Here is a 23,163-nt window from a genome sequence, read left to right on the forward strand (position 1 = left end):
TGATCATTGAACGAGTTATTTGCTACAAAAGTTATATATCCATTTTTTTTTTCCTTCCTAGAAAGAAACATTTATTTAATAGGCCATTGTTTATTAAATGACGAATAGAGAATGTCAACAAAACCAGCTCTACAATTATTATCGATTGTATTAACTGGGTTAACAAAACTGTATTAGTGACAACAAAAATACGGCGGCCTTTCAAAATTGCACGGGTTTGCATGTCGGTCGAGTGCATGACGAGGGTTGTCGGCGGGGTAGCACGGCGGCACGGAACCGTACACGGCACGGGACTCGGCCAGTCCTACGTCTACCCGCGCGGTCGCCGCCCGCCGCGTAAGCCACGCGCTACCTCGCGCGATACCTTAATGGACTACGATCGACATAACGAACACATCAACTTATCACATATAACCCTAAAACAACCTAACCCCTACGACAATTAGCGAACGAATCGTGCGAGTTTTTGAAATGTACGTTGGAAACATTCTTCAGAACTTTTCACGACTTTCAGAGACTGGTGACACAATCCGCTAGTTTTCTTTTTTAGTGAAACCCCGCAAGCACATATCTCTTCTTCACACATCATGCTTCACATGAGTGATTTAAACCGAAATCTATTTATACACAAAAAACGACTGAAACTTTCTGATAGCAGCCTTTAAAAAGTTTACACCCAATTTATAAAACAATTTACACAGTTTTACAAATGATTTCGAACTTTACTTTTTACCCTTCAGAGCAACCTTTAGAACTTAAGCAATTTTGACCAAAGACATTAAGTATATGTATAATAGTGTGATCTATAAACTAGAACTTAGCCAGTGTGTTTTTAGCTCAAGTGTTTGAAAGACATAAATGTGCTATAGTTAATTAGTTTAATATAATATTGCAGTCTTAGTGTGTGTTAGTGTAAATCGGTTATTTTATTCCATCATTAATCTACTGGTAAGATTTTTTTTTATATAGCGTATTATATATACATATATATATATATATATATATATATATATAATAAAAATAATAAGTTTGTCGTAATTCTGTTTATTTGATAATCTATCAAGTCTATTCTAAAAAGATTTTTTTTACAATGTGATAAGTAATTAAACTTTTTACATTAATTTATTATTTTAATTTATTTATTGCACTATTTCAGATTAATATAACTTAATTAGTTTCTCCGTTTTATTACTTAAAAAAAAAACTAAATATCTGAGGACATTGAAAACTTAGTAGTAGTAGATATATAATATAATTAAAATACAAAATTAATAGCTTTTTAATTCAATTAAAAATTCTAAACTGTATAGACATATGTTTATAATGATAATGTGTCATTTTTATAGATATATATATAATTTTGTATACTGAATTAATACGAGTAGTTCGGCGGAAGTCCAGTCTTACAATTGTGTCTTAAAATAATATTGTTTTTAAGTGTCTTACAACGAGTGTCCGTGTTCTACTTTTATTTAGCTCATAATGAGGACAGTTTAAATTCGCGATCTTGTGATGTTTTAAAAATATTGAAACCTATAGATGTTTGAACAAGACGTTACATCTATTAGCTAATTACAGAAGACTTTATTATGTCATTAAAAAATAATGTTTGTCTAATAGAAGGTTAATGAGATTATGTGTTTCGCATATTAGATTCAAGGCTATTCCATATTTCAAAATGAAAAACGTAATTAAGTAGTTACATGGTTCTAATAATTTAAAATTATAATATCATGACAACACCTATATACATTTGTACACATTTATATACACTTTGTTAATATAATACATCAGCACTGCTATTCCTTATCAGGGTATCGTACGAAGGAATGAAGAGAATAAAACATAGTGAGTTCACCAGTACAAAAGCAAAAAAACTCGAAATAAAAGCACATACTAAAACGTTTAGTAAAAAAAAACAGTAGTACTTAGTAGTTATAGTAGTATGTTCTTCTTAATAAAGAGAGAACTATTCCCATTCGTGGGACGATAATGGATAATTATCGTTTTACTGTAATAATTTAAAATTTTGTATCGCAAAATCACCAGCGATATCATTCCTAACAAATTAATATTGGACCGAAACGGAAGAAGATAAAATCGCAATGCGAACAGAATAATCATTATCTGAATGAAAGAATTGACAAAGACATCGCGTAACATAGGTGCACAAAAAAGTACATTCAATTTAAAAAGCTGCCTCTTTGAAAAAAGAATAGGTCAATAATGTACTATATAACATAGGTATGAATATTCATAAAAAAATTTTGATACGAATTAAAGAAATATATATAGATGAACTATATATCTATATATAAACTAGTACCCTAGACTTCTTGTTTCAACGCATGTAGAGTGCCGTGGATATTGTTTTCTATGATGTCTATGGTAATATATTCCTTTAGCGATTATTATCATTTTTTATCAGGTGAACCGTCGGGCGACAGGTAACAGGCGACTAAGATAACTATATTGTCTGCATATAATTCTCTGAGTCATCGACGTAAGCAGCATCCCTCTTAAAACATCACCAAAGCCTAACTGCGGTTACCAACACTGCCAAGCGTAGCAACTATTGGCAAAACTCTCGTATTGGGGAAAGCCTATGATCAGCAGAGAACAGTTAACAGCTGATATGCTGATGATGAACCTTATTAACTATTCCAAATCTTTACAAAAGTACCGAAATCATTTTATTGAAATACTGTGCCTCAGCAATTTCAGTTTATTTTAATAAAGAAATCGATCTGAATTTAATAAAATCATAAATTTTAAAAAAATAAAGATGTAGCGTTGTCTGACTGTTTTCCAGTGAACACATGAAGCATAATATCAATATAGGTACGAGTTTTATAGAATATCATACGCAACTTGTGCCAAGTCCAATGACATCGTGAGATATTTATAAAACAATATTATAGTGCCAACCCCTTTTCTTGAATGCATTTATACATAAACACAATCACAACAATTATTTATTACAATGATACATTACCAGAGATAGAGAGTGTATAAAAGCAATCTGTCTCTGCCTATTCTTGTAACTGCCGCTAAAAAGTTGTACTTCCGTGGCTGTATTTCAGTTTTGAAGTTTGAGATATGGCAGTGGAATTATAGAATATGGCGGCACCACATCTGAGGTTCAAAATATTTTATATCCTCAAAAATCACAACACATTATCTATACCATTGACGTTAATATCCATGGTGCTATTCATATCTATGTTTGTTCGTAAAACTTTTAATTAGTTACTTTCCTATTTGATAATTCAAGTTGCTCATAAAATTAGCTTCTGGGTTAGATAATTATATCCATTCAATGCAATGCAAAATTGCTCTTTTCTGCAGTAAATTTTTTATTCCATCTAGCACATAATTATAAGAAGTGATTTTCTTTTTTTCTAACGGCCTACTAGATGTAAAATGATAACCACCGATCGCCTATAGACATGGACATAATCATTGATAACACAAGATATGCCTATAGTATTCCTCGTGCGTTATGATTCCTAAGGATTTCTCTTACCGTACCTTGTAATTTTATTATCATATCATACTCTTGAAACCAAAACATAGTTACGCAAACACAGCTACTTCGTGACGGAAATACAAGTGAAACAGAGATCCCAAACGGTGTTTAAATTCTCCTTCTGGTTGCTTAGAAAACATAAATTACATAAAGCAATTGAGATAAATCAGGAAACGTAAGATGGTGTTAATATAAATGTGACCTCTTATTCTGCCATAAGTGTACACGACCGGGTCGACAGAAAAAAATATGCTTATTTCGCCGGGTCTAAAAAGGTTGAAAGCCATTATGTTGTAAAGGATTTATAAAATCCCTAACGTCAAAAGCAATTACACTCATTTCACTTTGAGCCAGAATTATACATAAAACAGAGCAGTACTTTAGTAAACAGTAAAGTTGATTTCATATACCTAAAATTTATTACAACGCTTCTAATATAATTAAAATTGAAAATAATTTTATACATGGAATTAACTTCTTCTCTTTACCAGCCTGCCCCGGCTTCGCACGGACTTTTTGAAAATAATTTGCACAGCCAATCTTACTTACTAATAACTAATATGTAAAAACGGTTAAGTAGTTTTTGAGTTTATCTATTACAAACTAACATAAAAATATCAAATATTTCCTCTTTATAATATTTAATCAGATATTTATTTTTAAATATCATATAAATTACATACATAATATAATAATAAAAATAATGTTTAAGAAAGAAAATGTGGCAGAAACATTAGAAGTGAGAACAAAGTGGTTTAAAACAATAAGAGTAAAAATAAAAATTACTGTTTGCGCATTTTTTTTTTAATCTACACTAATATTATGAAGAGGAAAATTCAGATTTTTTGTTTGTTAAATAAATTTAAAAATCTTTTAAGCAATTTTAAAAATTTTTCACCTATAAAAAAGTACATTAATAGTGAATAAAAAAGCGTATATTATTTAATAAAAAATGATCCTTATACTACCTATCTACGTAAAGCCGGAGCGATGCGAGATTATAATGGCCTAGTAACCTCGCCTGTGCTATTGGTTTCCGCTGGCGGGGTACCATAAAAGGATGCGATTGAACTCAAGTCAAGTGACGAATTCCTTAGAAATTAACTACGATAGTTTCCAAGAATATATCCGGTCAGCTAGCTATACATACATCTAATAAGGTCGTTAATTCGAATTTGACCGATAACACAAAATTTGTATGTCAATTTAAATTTCCAATAACTCTACGGTGATGGAAACTATCCATAATTTGCTCTGTCTTATCTTTTACTAATCTCTTATTTTTGACTCCTATTTCATACATATGGATTTTTGAAGTAAAAAACTAATGAAACAACCCAGTTCTAAATGACATGTCAAAATAAAATGTGTTATAGATTTTAAGTTATAACTTTAGAAATAATCATCATGTCAGTCTTTATCTGTTCACTGCTGAACATAGACCTATTCCGTAGATTACCATAAGGAACAGTCCTGAGGCATCTACATTCACTGCATTGCATTTAAGATCCATCGAATACAAGTGTGAGAGTCGCATTTAATTTGCAATAGTTTTGTGCAATAAAAATTCCCAAAAAATATTGTTTTGGCATCTATTGGCTTTATTAAGACTTCTCATGCTTATTTTAATATATATGTATAACGGTGGCCAGTTTACAGTTTTATTCAATATAAAGTCAATCATAAACTAGGTATTGTAAATTATAATAACATAACACAAATTTAAGATTTCGTTATACCAATAAATTAACTTCTGTCTTGACAAAATTGTATCATATAGTTTTTAGTATAAGTACGCCCTTAAAATGAAATACATTCAAAATTAGGCTAGATTTTATGAACAATCTTATGAAATATACAAAAGAATTGATAACTTTGATTAAAATTCTAAAGCAAAGAGATTTTTTTATGCAACTTAGAAAGACAAACAAGCTGACGGCCCATAATGAAAAGTGGTAATCGTCGCCTATAGACATGAACTGTATCATAGATATAACAGAGTATACTGTTTCGCCCATGATACCCCCCATGCGTTGCTATTCCTGAGGACTGGCAACGTATGAGGAGGCAAGGAATTGCAAGGTGTAATATCCCTGTACCCTGTAAATTCACTGCCATATCTTACCCTTCAAACAGAAACATAGCCATGAAAACACAACTACTTCATGGTAGAAACACGAATGTGACAGAGATACTCAAGTAAACGACTTTTGTAAAACGTCTTTCTCTAATAGTAAAAAGCGAACTAAATTTGACTCAGTATTATTAATTATCATTCGTTCGCATGAATATGAGTTTATATGTCAGTTGGTGGTCATTAAATGAATCCATATTAATTCACCAGGTTTTTTTAGAAAGCTCCTATAATACATACCACCAGAGAGAAGTTAGTTCTTAACTTTCCGAATACGTGAACACTGTGAGGCGAAGGTACCATAATCCTGTTACGTCTGAGCGACCACGTTTCGCTAATTATTCCGTTAACTTGGGTCGTAGACTGAAATTACTACAACCATAATTTATGTGGGCATTTATTTCAAATTAGATTGAATATTTTGAGATAAAACTAAAACAAATTTGCGTTTAATAGACCCTATAAGGGTCTTTTATGTAACATTTATTTACCTTTTTTACGAATGTGAAATGGCAAACAACCTATCTTTAGATATGAGTAGTATCATTAGTGTATCAGTGTAATGCCCATAGTGTCATCAATGCTTTGTAATTGCCGAGAACTTGCATAGACATAGATGTGAAGCGTCGCCGTGTGGTTCTGGCATAGAAAAGGCTACCCCTTCCTTTCCCATGGGTATAGTAAGAGGTGACTAAGGAAACTTAATAATTGTGGAATAGGCAACAGCGTCTCTTCTAAAACGTCACGAAAGCCTAACTGCAGTTGTTAATCCGCCTGTCAAGCATGGCAACTACAGGAAAAATCCCCCAAGGGGGAAGCCTATAATCACTAGTGGGCAGTTAACAAATAATAATAATGATAATGATAGATAGGTTAATTTTTATTCCAATATCCCAGTAACGTACCTCGTTCACGCGGACAAGGATACATGAAAAAACTGTCTAGTATTATGTATTTAACCTTACAATAACATCGGCTCCATTCCATTATAATATTATTTACTTGACGTAAAACATCGACGTATTACCAGATTGTTGGATCACAACATAATCTAATTATACGACAGTTCATTGCCGAGAGCATTTTGTATTATGGCGGCCTCCTATAAGAGTATAATTATACTAACAGCTACTGTAAGTTATAGAAAAAAAAACATCGTATTGAAATCATGAATGTACCATTTCTATTAGTATCAAAATCGATATGATTACAAGATAAATATGAGACTGTATTGATTTTTAACATGTATAATAAATCTTATTAGCCGCTCCATTAAATAATGAAGTCCAATAATAATCTTTAATAATAATTGAAATACGTACAGCGTCATTTAGATATAAGTGAACTTGTGCTATAGGCATAAATAAGTTAGAAAACTGATAGATATGGGTAAATTACGTATATTTTAGTTTTTAGGTACTTATGCTCGTACTATTATCGTACGAAAATAGAACTTACTAGCATAAAAAGTTGAAATAATGTATTAAGTTATTACATTACCAAGACCGTCAATAAATAATTTTTTTAACCACTCTATTGATAGTTGTGTCCTCACTTTTGCATAATGATACACTCTGTATATGAGTTGGGTATGTAAGAAAGAGAATAAAAGAGAATGCTGTCAAAATGCAAGCATTACGCAGAATTTGTAAAGTAATGCTGGCTGACCGTATCTGTAATACTCGTATATAGCAGTGCGTAAGCGAGATGATTTAAAAGAAAGTGTCGGTGTTAAAATGAGAAAAGGATACTACCGTGGTTTGCTTGTAGCTTGTAGAAAAAATTACAAATGAAAAGTTGACAAAACAGATATACAATGTGAATATGGACGGATGTATGGAGAAGAACTAGACTAACCTATTATGAACACATAGACCGTTTCCTTTCTGAAGCAGGAATCAAGAGTTTCCAGAATCCGTGTGCGTGCATGAGACTGAGTTATGAAAGTACAGGAGGCAAGATATGTATGTAAAGGTAGAGGTATTTAGCACTCCGTTCTCTCTGCCTATCCCGCAAAGAACTTGGCATAAAGATGGATTGATAGAATAACCACTCTATACAAGATTGATTTACGCCAGTCTTCTATTGGGCTGATAAAAGACCACTTGCTAATGTTATAAATGAGGAAGTAAATTTATTACCACTTGGAACCTTGTCGAATTGGCCACCCCTTCTTGTCTCGTGGGTGTCTTAAGAAATGACTAAAGTAACTTAATGATCGAGGATGAGTAGCAGGATTTCTCTAAAAACATCACCAGAAGTTAACTGCAGTAGTTAATCCATCTGCCAAGCATGGCATCTAATCGCAAAACTCCCTTTTTGGTCAAGATCTATGTTCAGTTAACGGCTAATATTATGTAATAATAAAATATAATAATAAATAATAATCCAGTAAATTTATAATTTCTGTCACATTCACATAAAAAGAAAATAATTTTATCTATAACATTTTAATAATTTAATTCTGTTGATTAAATTAAGTCGAAACAAAATTGATTTATCATTGATTTCCAAGTTTTCGGCTATCGCTATCTCGATTCTACTTCGAAAATGTTCTACTTACATTTTAATATTTAATTTATCATTATTAACTTTCAATGAATGGGGTCTCTGAAGTATTTCTAAAATCTTCAGAATAAAAGGAAAACTTCCGACGAATGTTATAATAATTATTACCAATAATCACAAAAGTCCACTGCTGAATAGATATCTTTCTTCTATGTTTAACATTGTTTTTTTATAATATTTTTTTATGCAATTTAGAATGGCAACCAAGCTGACGGTCCACCTGATGGAAAGTTGTATCCGTCGCCTATAGACATAAGCAAGTATCATGGGCATAACAGTGTATACTGTTTCGCCCATGATACCTCCAATGCGTTGCCATCCCTGAGGACTCAGGTGTTATTCCTCTCTACCCTGTAAATTCACTACCATATCAGTTTAAACCTCTTCTCTTCAAACCGGAACACTGCCATGCAAACATAACGGCTTCACGGTAGAAACACGAATGGAATAGAGGTATCCAAGCAAACGACTTTTGTGCAAAGTCTCCCTCTGGTAAATAATTCTTATATATGTATATAGGCTGAAATCGTCGTCCAATATTTTGTAGTTTTTGGTTAATATTGCTCATAGATATTACTTACGCATTAATGTTCTGATAATATTTAGTATAATACCGTCTATGTTTAGATTAGAAATGGAGATTTGTTTATCTAAATTGTCATATTTACTAATATTATAAATATGTAAGTGAACCTGTTTATTTATTTGTTTGTATAATTATTAGTATGATACCAATAAACTATATCTGCACTATACAAGAGATATATATACCCCTTGCCATCTGAACGATAATTTAATAATTTTTAATGGAGAGATAAAAATGGAATGATATCTTCCGCCATGAAATTTGACATACATTGCATGACATGGCATATTAACGCCAATCATTACATTTTATTTGGCATCGACATGGACAGGCTATTTTTTTATCTCAGTTAAAGAATATGACGTGAATAAAGTCACAAGCATAGGCAGTAAACAAGAAATCTGTTTAAAATAGTCAATGAATATTAATGCAAATTGAAAGAATAAAATTGAAATAACATTAATATTGTTCTTATTGTTATAATTAAAAAATAAATTTAGAAACAAAATTGATACAATGCGGAATTAAATTGCAGTATTTTCTCAATTTCGTTATACATACAAATTATCATAATATTAAATATAATATTAAAAAGATCTATTTAAAATGCCTTGTAAATTATATAGGTACAGAAATATTGAAATGAAACTAATAACAAAATAATATGAAATATAAGCTAGATCTATTGTAACTGTCACAATCCGTTTCATAAATTAAAGACAAAGTAATCCCAACTCGCAATATTTCACGGTGAGCTCTAAAATCAAGGCTGTTCAATAGACAAAATAAAAAGCATTTTAAATTTGTATATAGAATGAACAAAATTCCGGTGTCAGCGCTGTCAATCCGGAAATCTGACAATGCAAGCTTGTGCTTAAAATTTAAAAGGTTAGTTTGAGGGAATCATTAAAGACGAATCAGTGCGGTAGATCATAAATCTCTAGATAGATTATTAATTTGTTAAACGCTTTGCCAAAATAATCCAACTTTCTTAATCTTGTGTGACTGAGAGTAGATATAGGAATAGAATAAATCTATTACAGTATGTATTAAGGTTAAGTAGAAAACTAAAAACGGAAAAATAAAATTATAAAATTTTTACATCTATAGATACTTGGAAGAAAAAAGAGCATTATGATTCAAAGATATCTTGTCTTTAAAAATTATTTTAACAGATATTTGAACAAGTACAATATTTTGAAATAATGTAATAAATGTCAGAATAATTGTAAATGTGAGTCATTTCAATTAATATATGTATATATATATATATTTTTTTTTTGTATATATACACATTTTTTTTATACAACTGACGGCCCACCTGATGTAAAGTGGTAACCGTCGCCTATAGACATGAGCAGTAGCATAATTTTATTTATTATAGGTATTTTGTTTTTATTTATAGGTATTTTGAGAAATTTAGGACTTTGTCTTATTTAAAAAACAAACGTCAGACAAAAATTTCTGTAGACTGGTAGTTGGAACGTTTTTTTACTTTGCTCCATCTAGAAATGTATGATCCATAGCGCGTTGTGAGAACAGCTGAGTGCTGAATCCCGGACGCAGGTGGCACGCCGTATGTAAATTTAGCCAGTGAGTCGTAGTCCGTTCATTGTCACCACACGAGCCAAGGCCCAACAACAAATTGTTGGCCCATCTGTGGCTATGGCAGACGTTGAATTACCGTTGCATAATTTTAGCAAATTTACACTTCTACTATGTTAGGTTTACCGTATTTTATAATAGGAATTTTTACATATATTATACTTATAATAGGAATTAGTCACACTATACGATTGTGTTTGTATGAAATTGTGCCGAATTTGTTATTTAAATTTATTTTATTTATTTAAAGTCTTCGTTACAACCTAATGTGAACTTTTTTCTTAATTCTCAATCTGTCTGAATCTTATTTTATACAATTTTCTTATACATGTCATCACCTATTTTGAGGATTTTTATTGTACTCAATAGGGTTTGCTTCCGCATTGGTACCATTATTCAATTGTGTTACCTGACTCAAAAGATCCCAAATAAATAGCTGTGACTGAGGGTTGTGAGCTCTAATCGACTTTAACCCTCAACTTGTGAGTCAATTTAAAATTCGGATCAACTTAGAATCAAAACTGTTACACGAAACGTAACAGGTTGAAAGCTGAGTATATTTAAATTATCCCATATATTATTACAGTAGTATTTTGTTCACAATTTATTTCAATTTAATTTAAAAAATAAATATCGCAATCTGTTCAGAAAGAGCTCAATATAAAAAAAAAAAAAGACGAACATACAGACAAAATTAGAATCTCCGGACATTTCGGAAGTCATTTTAAATTAACCTCGAAACAATCGATCGATTTTTTTACATAATCATGATGATTTATATTTTTCAATAACATAATTATAACTATAGCATTGAATGTTAAGCTTATAATTCGATTCTATTCATCTATCAAAATAATCTTTTGCTAAATCACATTCACTATAGAATATTTCATTCCATTGCTTCTGAACATTTCAATTATGAACCTTTCAGAGATTCAATTAACTCATAGCTTTAATTAAGCCATTATACAATCGGTAACTAAGATCGATGAAAATACCATGTAATTCTGCAAATGATGTTTTCATAATAATTTCTATAATTAATATTTATTAAATATATAATAAACTATTTGTTTCTTTCCACGCGGAGTGTCGTGTCATTAGATTAAATTTTCAAAAATATTTTCTTAGCGAATGCTTATATTATAAAATAAATCTGTTCCAAATTTCAGCTTTGTAAACCTAGTAGTTTTGGCTATATGTTGATAGACAGTTAGGATAAACTATAAGTATAGATAGAAGATTATTAAATCAGTAATGTTAAATAAAATAATAAATAAAAAAAAACTTTTTTTTGTATTTTATTTTCTAAGGATGTGAAAAGTTTTTGTATTCATCAAGACCGAGTTACGTATTATACTTTTTATACCACTTGGAATGACTAACTAGCTGAGGATCTTATGGAAAGTAATAATCGTCGCCAGTAAACATATGGATATAAGAGAATACACTGTGAAATCCACAGTATCCCTCCATATATTGTGTTATACTTTTAAAAGTTTCTATTTCACTGCCATATCCCATTGAACTATATCCATGCAAGAACAATTGCATAGAAGTTGAAATAAGAGTGACACTAAGATACCCATGAAAACTACTTTTGTAGTATACTAAGAATCTACATAATGAATTCTTTATGGCAAAATCAAGACTAGGTATTAGTCTAATTGAATGTCATTATACATAATGTAATTTATTTATTTATTGAAGTTTAATGCACTTAGACAGTGTGAAAGGCAGTCCTAACACCATAATTATGCGTTATCTGCCAGTCAACCGTAGACAGAAATAACATAAAATATAATTGATGTCTTAACGTAATGAGCAAATAAATATGGGGACATATACACTATATAAATACAATGTATACTTGTATTAAAAGAGGGAATAATTTAAATGTAATTACATAATAATTTACTAGCGAATATATCAAGATATGGAAATTGAGAATTAAATATGTCAACAAGATTGCGAAGTGACGCTATTAAATAATGAGTTTTACAAATAAATTATTACATTTATTTTATAAATTAAGAACTTGATTTGAGTAGGTGGATGTTATATTTTAATATGAATGTTGAACAAGACTGAATTATAATATGAATGTTTTTTTGTTGTAATATTTATTAGCATTCTACAATTTGTATGTAGATACCTATCTACATGCAAATTTCTGGGCTTCGCTCACGCGAACTTCTATGTCTTCCATTCCAGCTGTTATTTTTATGATAGTCCTATTTTATTTTTTACTAAAATACAGTAGTACATGGTTTTTTTTTTATGGGTGAATATGGTATGGTAACGCTGCTTGCACTAACGGGATACGCTGGCGGAGCACCAGTGAAGGGTGATAGATGAGAATGAAAACAGTCCAGTTAGCCCATCATGATGAATTCATCAGGAATTAACTATGATAGTTTCCAGGGAGAACCACGAGGAGGTCGACCTGGTTGGGTATATTGCTAGCAATGGGATTCTCAGTCTTCATTACTAACAATCCCTTTCCCCCCAGCAGTACATGGTTATTATAGTGATTTTTAACCAGGATAAATAGTAGCCTATGTTCTTCTCCGTTTTATATAATACGTGCATATTATGACGGCTGGTTAAGTCTAAAGCCACCAAGAAGTAATAAACATATTCACTATTACATTTGTAATACTCATATCTATAGACGACGTTTACCACTTTCCATCAAGTGGGCCGTCAGTTTGTGTGCCATTCTAAGTTACATAAAAAAATTTAGTAAGTTTAGTTAGTTTACGAGTCTTATTTACATTTTTACATTGATAATATTAGTAATTATTGTATAAATTTCAAATTCATAAGGTGGCAGTTCTAAGATATTGGAATAAGATTTACCTAACACGCGAGATACTGCCACCCACAGCGTACTCTTTATTTTAAATATCGCTAACTGCTAGTAAATAACTATGTCATTATCATGACTAGATAAGCCATGTCCTATCTAAAATAGAAGACAAGTATCTCTAGAAGCAACGTCATTATTCATCAGACAAATTATGAATATGCAGGAAATAAAAAATGTATATAAGTACAGAGGTCTTTGGCACCTGTTTCTCTTTACCTAGTATCATTATCATTATTAAACAGTGGGACGCACCAGTATAAACAGTAACTATAGTACGAGTATTAATAGTTAGATAATAAATTTTAAAACAAAACATTACAATAAACAAACAAGTAATGTATAAAATAACACATACTTATTAATCGGAAGAGAGTGGGCATTTCCTAACTAATCGATCCATGCTATTCCTCGATAAACAATATAGTTTTCTTTTTTTTTTTAAAGTAGCAAATTCCAAGTAGGAGAAAATACAGTTTACACAATACATTTCGATTATGTTGCTTAATTTATATAGAACTGTAATAGTATCAGTATACTATAGTATCACTCAAAACAGTATTTCATTAATGTAATTATCAAATAATTGATTTGCAGAATATAAGGTCTAGATTATGTATCCGGAAAAATACAGGCAGGTAGTGAGTTCCACTCTTTTGCAGAAATAATGAAAGAAGATTTAATCAATTATGGGTTGTAAAACAGTAGTAGATACTCGTATGCACAATACAAGTACAATACACTTAGATACAATACGTTATTTAATCCTATATAAAACGCTACGTACTTAGTAGAGAGAGTAGATACAATAGGATTCCCAACTGATCGGACAATTTCTTCTCTTAATGAATAATGAAATATTAATAATTTCATTTTTTTATATTCAAACAGCAGAGATTATGTTTTAAAATTTGTAAAATATATTTAATTCATTATTAATGAATGAATTACGTCTAATTAATCTATGTTTGTAATTTTTTATTGTAAATATTTGATATGCTAATGGATCATCATTCATCATCATTTCAGCCTTAAGTCTATGTCCAGCAGTGGACGGATCTAGTGTTGGACATAGGCCTCCCCATAGACTGCCACAAGGAACGGTCCTGATCCGCCTGCATCCACTAACTCCCCGCAATGGATTTGAAGTCGTCACTCCATCTAACATAGTAGAGAGTTGTCCTACGCTGCATTTGCCCGTACGGGATCGCCACTCAAGAACCTTTCTTCCCCATCGGTCGTCGGTTCTTCAAGTTATGTAACCAGCCCATTACCACTTCATTTTGCTTATCCTATATGCTAATAGTTAAACACATATATTTGATGACTCAAATATTATATATGTAATCAGTGCTCAAAATATCATTTACATAACATTTAATGGATTGGTCTCTCAAGAGAGAATCTCATCTAAATACTACTCCTTATCAGACGTCGACTGAATTCCATACTGGAGTACCTAATTATTAATTTAGTTATATGTATGTTGTTTAATAATATTAGTTGCAGAAACTAATTTAAACCTAGCGGATTGTCGAAAGCTTGACTACGTCGATCGTAAAACCTTCGAAGCCATATAATAAGTAAATATAGAACACTATTTATATTAAAAATATTTTACTTCACAAAAAATATCGACTGCTCGAAGCGAAGAAAGTTGAAAACATTTGAATTGAAAATTTAATACATTTCACACCGCAATAAGCAGTTTTTGTATCGTAAGGAAACACGGTAACTTCAATCGTCATAAAAAAAATATCAGACAAAGTAGAAAGTAAACCTAATTTACTGCAAAAATATTTTTGCAAAGGTACATATGTAAGAAATGATAAAAACTATACTTGTTTTGATTAAGAAAATGTGCACTTTGTATTGTTATTGTTTTACAAAAGCAATTGCAAGTTGACTTTAACAAACGAAAGCTATTATGCAAATGTTTGAACGGATGTGCACGCTGTAAGCTACAAAAGCTGGTAATACGTAATATTCAACTGCTTCTGATTTGCACTGCATCAAAACACTACAGCTTAGTAAAGGACCAATAGCAGCAGTGTGTTATATTTACCCGATTGCCAAGGAAAGAGGATAATTGTTTTCAGGAAAAAAGGAATGTTCAAATTTCTGATGCAACATATCGCTTAAGCGGCTTTTGCGAGGGCTAGAAGCCTTATAATATCATTTTAAAATATATATTGCGGCCATAATCAGTGAATTTATGGGTAGAAAATGATTTGTGTGTGTTTTTACCACATTTACCTGGATAAGTCCGGATAGCCATACAATGCTATAATACAGTGTATTATAGCATTGTATGGCTATCCGGACTTTGCCATTGAACAAGCTGCCCCTTCTTTCCCCTAGGGTGTCGTGAAAGTAACTAAGGGAACCAAAGTATCTACATGCGTAGTTACCTCTCTCCCACGCGTGTGTACTGCCCTCAAGCAGTTGTACCTGCATGGCCTTGAACTAATATTTTATTCTGTGGTATGGTTATATTACAGACAGTAAGATTATAATAGGTACAGAGGTTATTATAACACGTATTTCTTAAGAATGTCAATGCACGATGGTATAAACGACGACACAGCTTATTTTGTAATACATTTTGTATGCTGTTCATGTTTAAAGGTAACGGTTATCACTTTACATTGAGTGGACTGTCTGTAACATATCCAGTGAGCTGTTTGTAAAAATACTATGGTTGCCAACATACCTGCCTAGTAACATCAACTACAATTATAGTAACTATCAGTAAAATTCTCTGTTGAAGAAATTACTGTAAAGGTTGTTCTATATACGCAGACGATTTCTCTACCATGATGTATTTACCGTTTACTAATTTTTTTTATTGATTTTTACTGTACTGGTGACAGATATTTTTTAATAGATTGGGTAGTGGTAGATATATAACCACTAACTTTGAATTTATTTTTTAAATGAGCAATTATGTTTTGTTTATTTGCAGTTTTAATGTAATCCAATATGTTCATAGTAGTATTAAGTCCGCCTTTTGTAATATACTTTTAATTGTTAAAGTTCTTGAATTAAATAAATAAGTTGTTATAGCTTTTAACCTCCATAGTTCAACTTTAAATGATCGATTGATCGATTTATTGTTTTTATCAGTTGTATATTATTATTATAAGGACCAGGGTTTATTGGACTTACTATCCATCGTAATATTTCAAACCTATCTAAAAATATGAGTATTTATTGTAGATTTTTTTTAATGTAACTTAGAATGGCAAACAAGCTGATGGCCCACCTGATGGAAAGTGTTAACCGTCGCCTATAGACATGAGCAGTATCATGGACATAACAGAGTATACTGTTTCGCCCATGATACCTCCCATGCGTTGTCATTCCTGAGCACTAAGGTGTTATCCTCTGTACTCTGTAAATTCACTGCCATATCTCACCCTTCAAGCCGAAATATAGCCATGCAAACACAACTGCTTCACGGTTGAAACACAAATGGGACAGAGATGCCTAAACAAATGACTTTTGTACATAATCTCTCTCTGGTAAATATTGGATATTAAGATAATTAAATGTTCTTTACTCAAACATTTTCAAATAGCTGAATCGATTTGAATTAAAATTCGAACACGAATTAACAACATCCTGGATATACGAGTATGATATTCTTTTTATCTTAATAAGCGTGGGCAACGGTACATATTAAAACTAATATTTACAGTACGTGACGCGTAGACTAGTAAAAGATCACTCTTTCCATCAGCATGTTTCCATTCCTAGTAATGTTTAACTACATAAGCATTAGAAATACCGAATGCCGCCAAATATTCTATGCATCATATAAAAAGGAAAGAGGGAAAACATCATAAATCCATTTCAGTAACCGGTTACTTACAAAATTTATATAAAACATATTATTTACTTAGTTTTCTTTACGAAATATCAGACGTCAGTTTCAATATCAAGGAGTTTAATATGTATATTTTATACGACCTTTGCTCTTTAGGTAGGGAGGTAAGTACTATTATGACGTTTCTTTTACAGTTACGTACTCAATTGGCAAAAATAAATGGATTTCGCTACATACAAATAGAAGCTTTGTTATTATGTTATTATTCAAGTACTCCATATTACATATTAAAATTATCTGATAAAATTAATTATATATGAAAACGTATATAATTAGTTACCTGTAATATACCAAAGCTGTTCTATGAAAAAAAATACTATACTTTTATAATTATGTATTAATAGAATTTATTATGTAATATCAAAACCATTAAATAATAAATCCATTCAATTTAAGATAAATGAGACTAAAACATTTTCAATTTGAGATAATCCTACGTCATAATCTTACTTTAGGGGATAAAACTTTTTAGCGTCGTAGCACTCGACAGAATTGAACTGTTAAAACCTATTAAAATATAATTTCACTGTTTATTTTCATAAACAAAAATCCGTAAATATAATTTGATTGTAAGATAATTGTATAAATTTGATAAATAGTAGCTTTTAAACTATTTTATAGATGCGTTAGTAAAGCTATAAAAAGGAACTTATATTCTGTAGTAAATTATTGTTACATTTACGTGCTTATTTTAGTGTGAAAGAGTCGTAGTTTAGTAGTATATTCCCCAACTTATAAACCTCAAAAGTAATTAATTCGAATCTATCTGACACTAAAAATTTCGTAATATAAATTTACAAATATATTCTTAAGAATAAAAAATAGTTGTTAATTTAAATAACTGACTAATTGTTCAGTATTTAAAAAAATCTTAAATTAATACAAATATCAGAAACTATCAGCTACAATAAAAAGGATCAATAACACCTTTATGATAACGGTATAACCATAATAATATTATAAAACACTATTTATAATTATATTACATTATATATTACACTTAAATGCTAAGATCTTTAACTTAAATATTGAATACAATTATATATTTACATAGTTAGAAATTTTGAATATTAATATTATATTTTTAAATAAATTTGAAACGATTGAGATATTAAATGCACTAAATAAGATGTAATAAATATCTCGACAACAAGGTACTATACCTTTCAGGAAGTATTTCTGGAAATGTGTCGCACAACAACTATTTTAAGCTATGACCTGCTCCTATTTCCCAAAGCTATTATTAAAATGTTATTTTACATTCAATCGATACGATAGAGCTACAATAATTCTTTTAAAATAGATACAATCGAAATAAATGTAATTACAGGCTAGGTTGTTTTCTTCATCTATGTTATTTTCTAATACCCTTTAATAAATTTTAAATCACGAAATGTCAAAGTTAGTTCAAGACTATTACATCATTATTATCAAAATTATATTTTTAGAAAAAATCTTTTTACATGCTTATTGTATCATATCAGCTGTTAACTGACCACTGCTGAACTTAGATCACCTCCATAAAGGATGGTTTTGCTAGTAGTTGCCACGCTTTATATACATACTTATATCAACGCATAAATAAAACTAGTTTTTAGAACTAGAGAACGTCTGAAATTTTGCATGTATGTATGCACCCATTAAGAAATGAATTTTGAATATTCCCAAGAGAACGTGATAACGAGTTCAGTGAAGGCGAATCAGACATACCTACATGAATCTCTTGAGTAATTAAGAAAAGGTTTACCGTAAATTACCATTCGCATATATTTTATTTCGAAAATAGAAAAAAAGCACAGTTCAAGTAATAAAATATGTTTGTATTTTTTAATACAATAGGTCAGTTTCTTTTTTAGGTTCCATGTCATTAAATAATGTATTTAAGTTAAACGCACCTACTTAAAGCAAACTAGAAATTAAATAATTTTACTCATATTATGGATGAATTCAAATGAACGCTAAAAGTACACATTTAAAAAAAAAATCTATATTTTATTGATGAAGTAAATCTCTTTCGTCGAAAATTGAAAGGAACAAACAGTTTAATATATACTTTTTAAAATTTTTGTTAGTACACATTTATTCAAACCATATATATATGTCCTCCAAAAATAAATTCTCAATTAAATGATAAGATACAGATTTATATTTATCAAAACCTTTTCGTTTTAATATGAAATCGTTTAGCTTTTATTAAAAGATAGCGTTGATTATACGAAATGAGTTAAAGAAAGTCGAGTAATTTAATTTGTCAAATCCGCTGCCAATGAGACTCAATTATCCATTTTTGTAGGAAATGAAATTTACACTTCCTAATTCGATGGGATTTGGATGGATTTAAATTATTTCTACGCTTATGTTTAAGACTTTATAGCCAGATTGTAATAATTTTTTTTTTTACAAATAAATATGTTTTACTACTACCTACACTCTTCGGCTTCGTCTCCATGAATTAATCTATATTTATGGTTAGAGTCCATTTGTGTACTTTTCTTGAAATTCAGTTTAACCGTTTAAGCGTTATTAAGTGTATATGACGATAATAAAGTGTCAAATATCTAATCATTTAAAGGTCTAAACATTGCTTTTATTACAGTTATATAACGAAGTTATTTTTTTAAATAAAAAAGTACCTGACAATTTCGTGACTATTATGAAGAAGTAGAGGTACTTCTTCTTTTACTGAGCTTTTTCTACCAAAATATATATAAGCTCAACCGGTAGTTATAACGATAAAATAATACGTTTAGTTACGAAACTTTTAAAAATAAAATTTCATGACTGACTGAAATTTATATCATCACGGGTTATTACACAGTTATAGTCACAGTCACATAATTATAGTTGTTTTAATGTGAGTTTTTTTTTTAATGTTCTATAATTATTAACTATAAAACCATTTATGGAAACACTAAAATATGTATAAGTTAGTTATATGTTAATTATTAAAAATTAATCAAAATTTTCAACAAATGTACTTTATAGGCAGAATTGAAGCAATTTCCGTAAGGTAGCTAAAAATAATCTCGATTAAACTAGCTTTGAAAAGAAAAAGAAAACCGCATGGAAATAGCTTTATTAACTTTTATAAGGGAGCTACGATGTCACAAACAAACCCAAAGTCTTTATCAGGCCACGTCAAAAGAATTATCATCGAAAAGATCTTTACGAATACAATTAGATATATTCCACGATTTTTTTTTATTATGTATACTACCTTCATATATTTTTCGTTTTCGGTGTCTTAAATTTGGAAACATCGAATTAAAAATAAATAAATCAATCAAGATAATAATTTTTAATAAACGCTATAATGATTTGACATTTTCGGTACATAGACGAAGACCTCTGACGTAGCTTAGCACACGACGAATGGTAATATAGGTATTTATAACATATAAAGTAACAAGCGATTAATTTTGTTAACTATCTAAGTTTCCTTCTATCAATATTAAATATCTAAATAGGTATAAAATACCTATTCAACTTATCTCAGCGCTTTGTTTGAAGCCTAATAACTTGCAACCTAAGGCATGTTTCCTAGTAGTACATTACCTAGAAACTGAGTTTCAATGCACTCTCTTACAGTAAGACGCGCCTATAAACTAAATTGAATATGCATCATTTAACTATAGTTCAAGCACAAAAAATTATTACTAAGTTATATATAGAATGTTCTTAATTATAATTCCTGAGTTCTTAGCAATGGCAACGCATGGAGGGTATCATAGGCGAAACAGTAGTAGGTGGGCCGTCAGCTTGTTTGCCATTCTAAGTTGCATAAAAAAAAAGAAATAAAAAAATATATATTGTAACTCAGAAAAAAAAACCTAAAATAAATAAACAATATTATGTTTATTGATGATAAAGTTTAAGAAAAATCGTGGATGTTCGTCAATTACTCACGGTTAAACGGCTCATTTATTTTATATAAAGTTTTGTACACAGACTATATCCCTGTTTAATGCATTGAATAACTTTTATTTGTTTTAAATTATTTATCTATGTGCATTTTATTTATTTATCCTTTTTTGGCCTGATTTATACAAATAAAAAACTGGTTACTAGCCATGTAGTTAATAATAAAATTATTATTTTGTGATTTTTGTTTTAATCACCATATCAGCCCTTAAATGTTCACTGCTGAACATAGACCTCTCCCATAAAGGCGGGTATTGCCAGCTAAACCAAATTTTGCCAATAATTGCCATGCTTGGCAGGCGGATTGGCAACCGTAGTGAGATTTTTGTCTTAACAAATAATATTAAATAATAATAAATGAACATTTGAAAGTAATAAATTATTTACTGTAATTCTCGTTATTGTAACTTTAATAAAATATAAATAAATTAATACTTTTATTGACATAAGATTTTTTTGTGTCAAACAACGAATACCTATATTCGAATATGTTCATAATACTTATATATATACTTATACATATTACACTACTAAACTAATTTTAGAGATGTTTTCTTCCGTATTGGTTTTCCATAACTTTGAAATACGAATCTCCCTACCCATAACACCGTATAAAAGGATCGCACATGTTTGTTTTGACTAACGTGAGTGGTTTCAACGTATTAGAAGTAGCAAGCGGGCTTAGGCTAACTGCAAATAATAATTTATTAATGAAATGAATGCGTGTCAAGTGGAATTATTAATACCAAGCGGACCGACAACGCTCGCCGTTCGCACCCTCAGTGAGATAACGTGTCCTTACCGTGTTCCTTCGCACGAGAATCCAACCTTTTACAAAGTGCCTCTCCCACTAATATTATAGATGTAAAAGTTGAAAAATAAAGTTGTTTAGACGTTTTTTTATCCTGGAATATGATAAATAAAGGATGGCTAAAAATTAACTTTTATTTAGCATAAAATGTTAATACACTGTTGGCAGGTTACAAGAGTACTAGAGAGTAAGTGAAGTAGTATATGTATATGTGTATTACTAGAGTTTTTTATGGCAAACAAACTAATAATCCTTCATAATAACTGCCTATAAACATGAACAGCACATAACTGATACATTGTGATATCTTGGATATCTCTATGTGGTGCCATTCCTGAGAACTAAGATGTTATTGTTAACGACATTTGTGGCGCAGTAATGGGAACGATGCTTTGAAAAAACGAGGTTCCGAGGTTAATTCCCGGTTGGCTCTATTTATTAAATGAACTTTTCTAAATTGGCTCTGGTTTGGATGTTCTAGGTTGTCTCCAGATTTTCAAAATTTAGTTTTTCATAACAAAGGGTACCCTAGCTTGAGGACTAGGCGATTAATATTATGTAGCACATATGTATGTATGAATGTTATTCCTCCATACACTGTAATTTCATTGCCATATCCGGATATGGCAATGTCAAATCAAATTACAATCATGTAAGCATAGCTACTTGGCGACAAATACCCGAGTGGGATAAATAATATCATCATCTGTATTTTAATTTAATACGTTAAAAGCAAGGAAATATTGACAAATATAGAAATCCAAATATTGCAAAGTAAAAAATGTTTAAAATTTTACTTTACTTCAAACTAAAAGAGTGTTGTCTTGATAACTCTTGATAACTGAAAAAAAAAAAACATTTTATAAATCTATTTCTTAACTTAAGAATGACGCAATATCAAGTTTAAACTAGACCTTGGATTCAAGACTTAGTCCTCTTTAATTAAAATATATCTATTCAAGAAATAACAAATTCTTGGATTAAAACGACGTGTAATATTTTCTTCTTCAGCGAAGTAATGACCTTAAGACTTAACCAAAAGACTTAACCTTACAAAATTGACAAGCATTTAAAATTATTCGTTGGAGAATTAGAAATTTGAATTTATTTATTCCAAATCTCCAAATAACAATAATAATAATAATAATTTATTTATTTGCTAGAAATGTGGTTTTAATAATGGTCTTAAATATAATAGATCTACACATTTCGCCTTATCTAAAGGCATGCAAATTTAGTATTATAATTTAG

The 23,163-nt window shown here is 30.2% G+C and overlaps 1 protein-coding gene across 13 annotated transcripts in view; it reads left to right on the top strand.

Annotated features, from left to right (window-relative positions):
• Positions 1 to 299: 299 nt before the first annotated feature.
• The window catches only part of LOC113511962 (uncharacterized), a 196,549-nt gene continuing 173,685 nt past the window's right edge, over positions 300 to 23,163 (top strand). For 11 of the 13 annotated variants that reach the window (XM_052894452.1, XM_052894457.1, XM_052894460.1 and 8 more), the window contains exon 1: positions 300 to 948. The gene's annotated coding sequence lies outside the window, so the exon portion shown is untranslated. The remainder of the gene's footprint in view (positions 949 to 23,163) is intronic. The other 2 variants (XM_052894453.1, XM_052894454.1) reach the window with 2 other exon arrangements.

This window comes from Galleria mellonella, unplaced genomic scaffold, assembly GCF_026898425.1.
Source record: "Galleria mellonella isolate WM207_F2 unplaced genomic scaffold, CSIRO_AGI_GalMel_v1 utg213, whole genome shotgun sequence".
Classification (NCBI taxonomy): domain Eukaryota; kingdom Metazoa; phylum Arthropoda; class Insecta; order Lepidoptera; family Pyralidae; genus Galleria; species Galleria mellonella.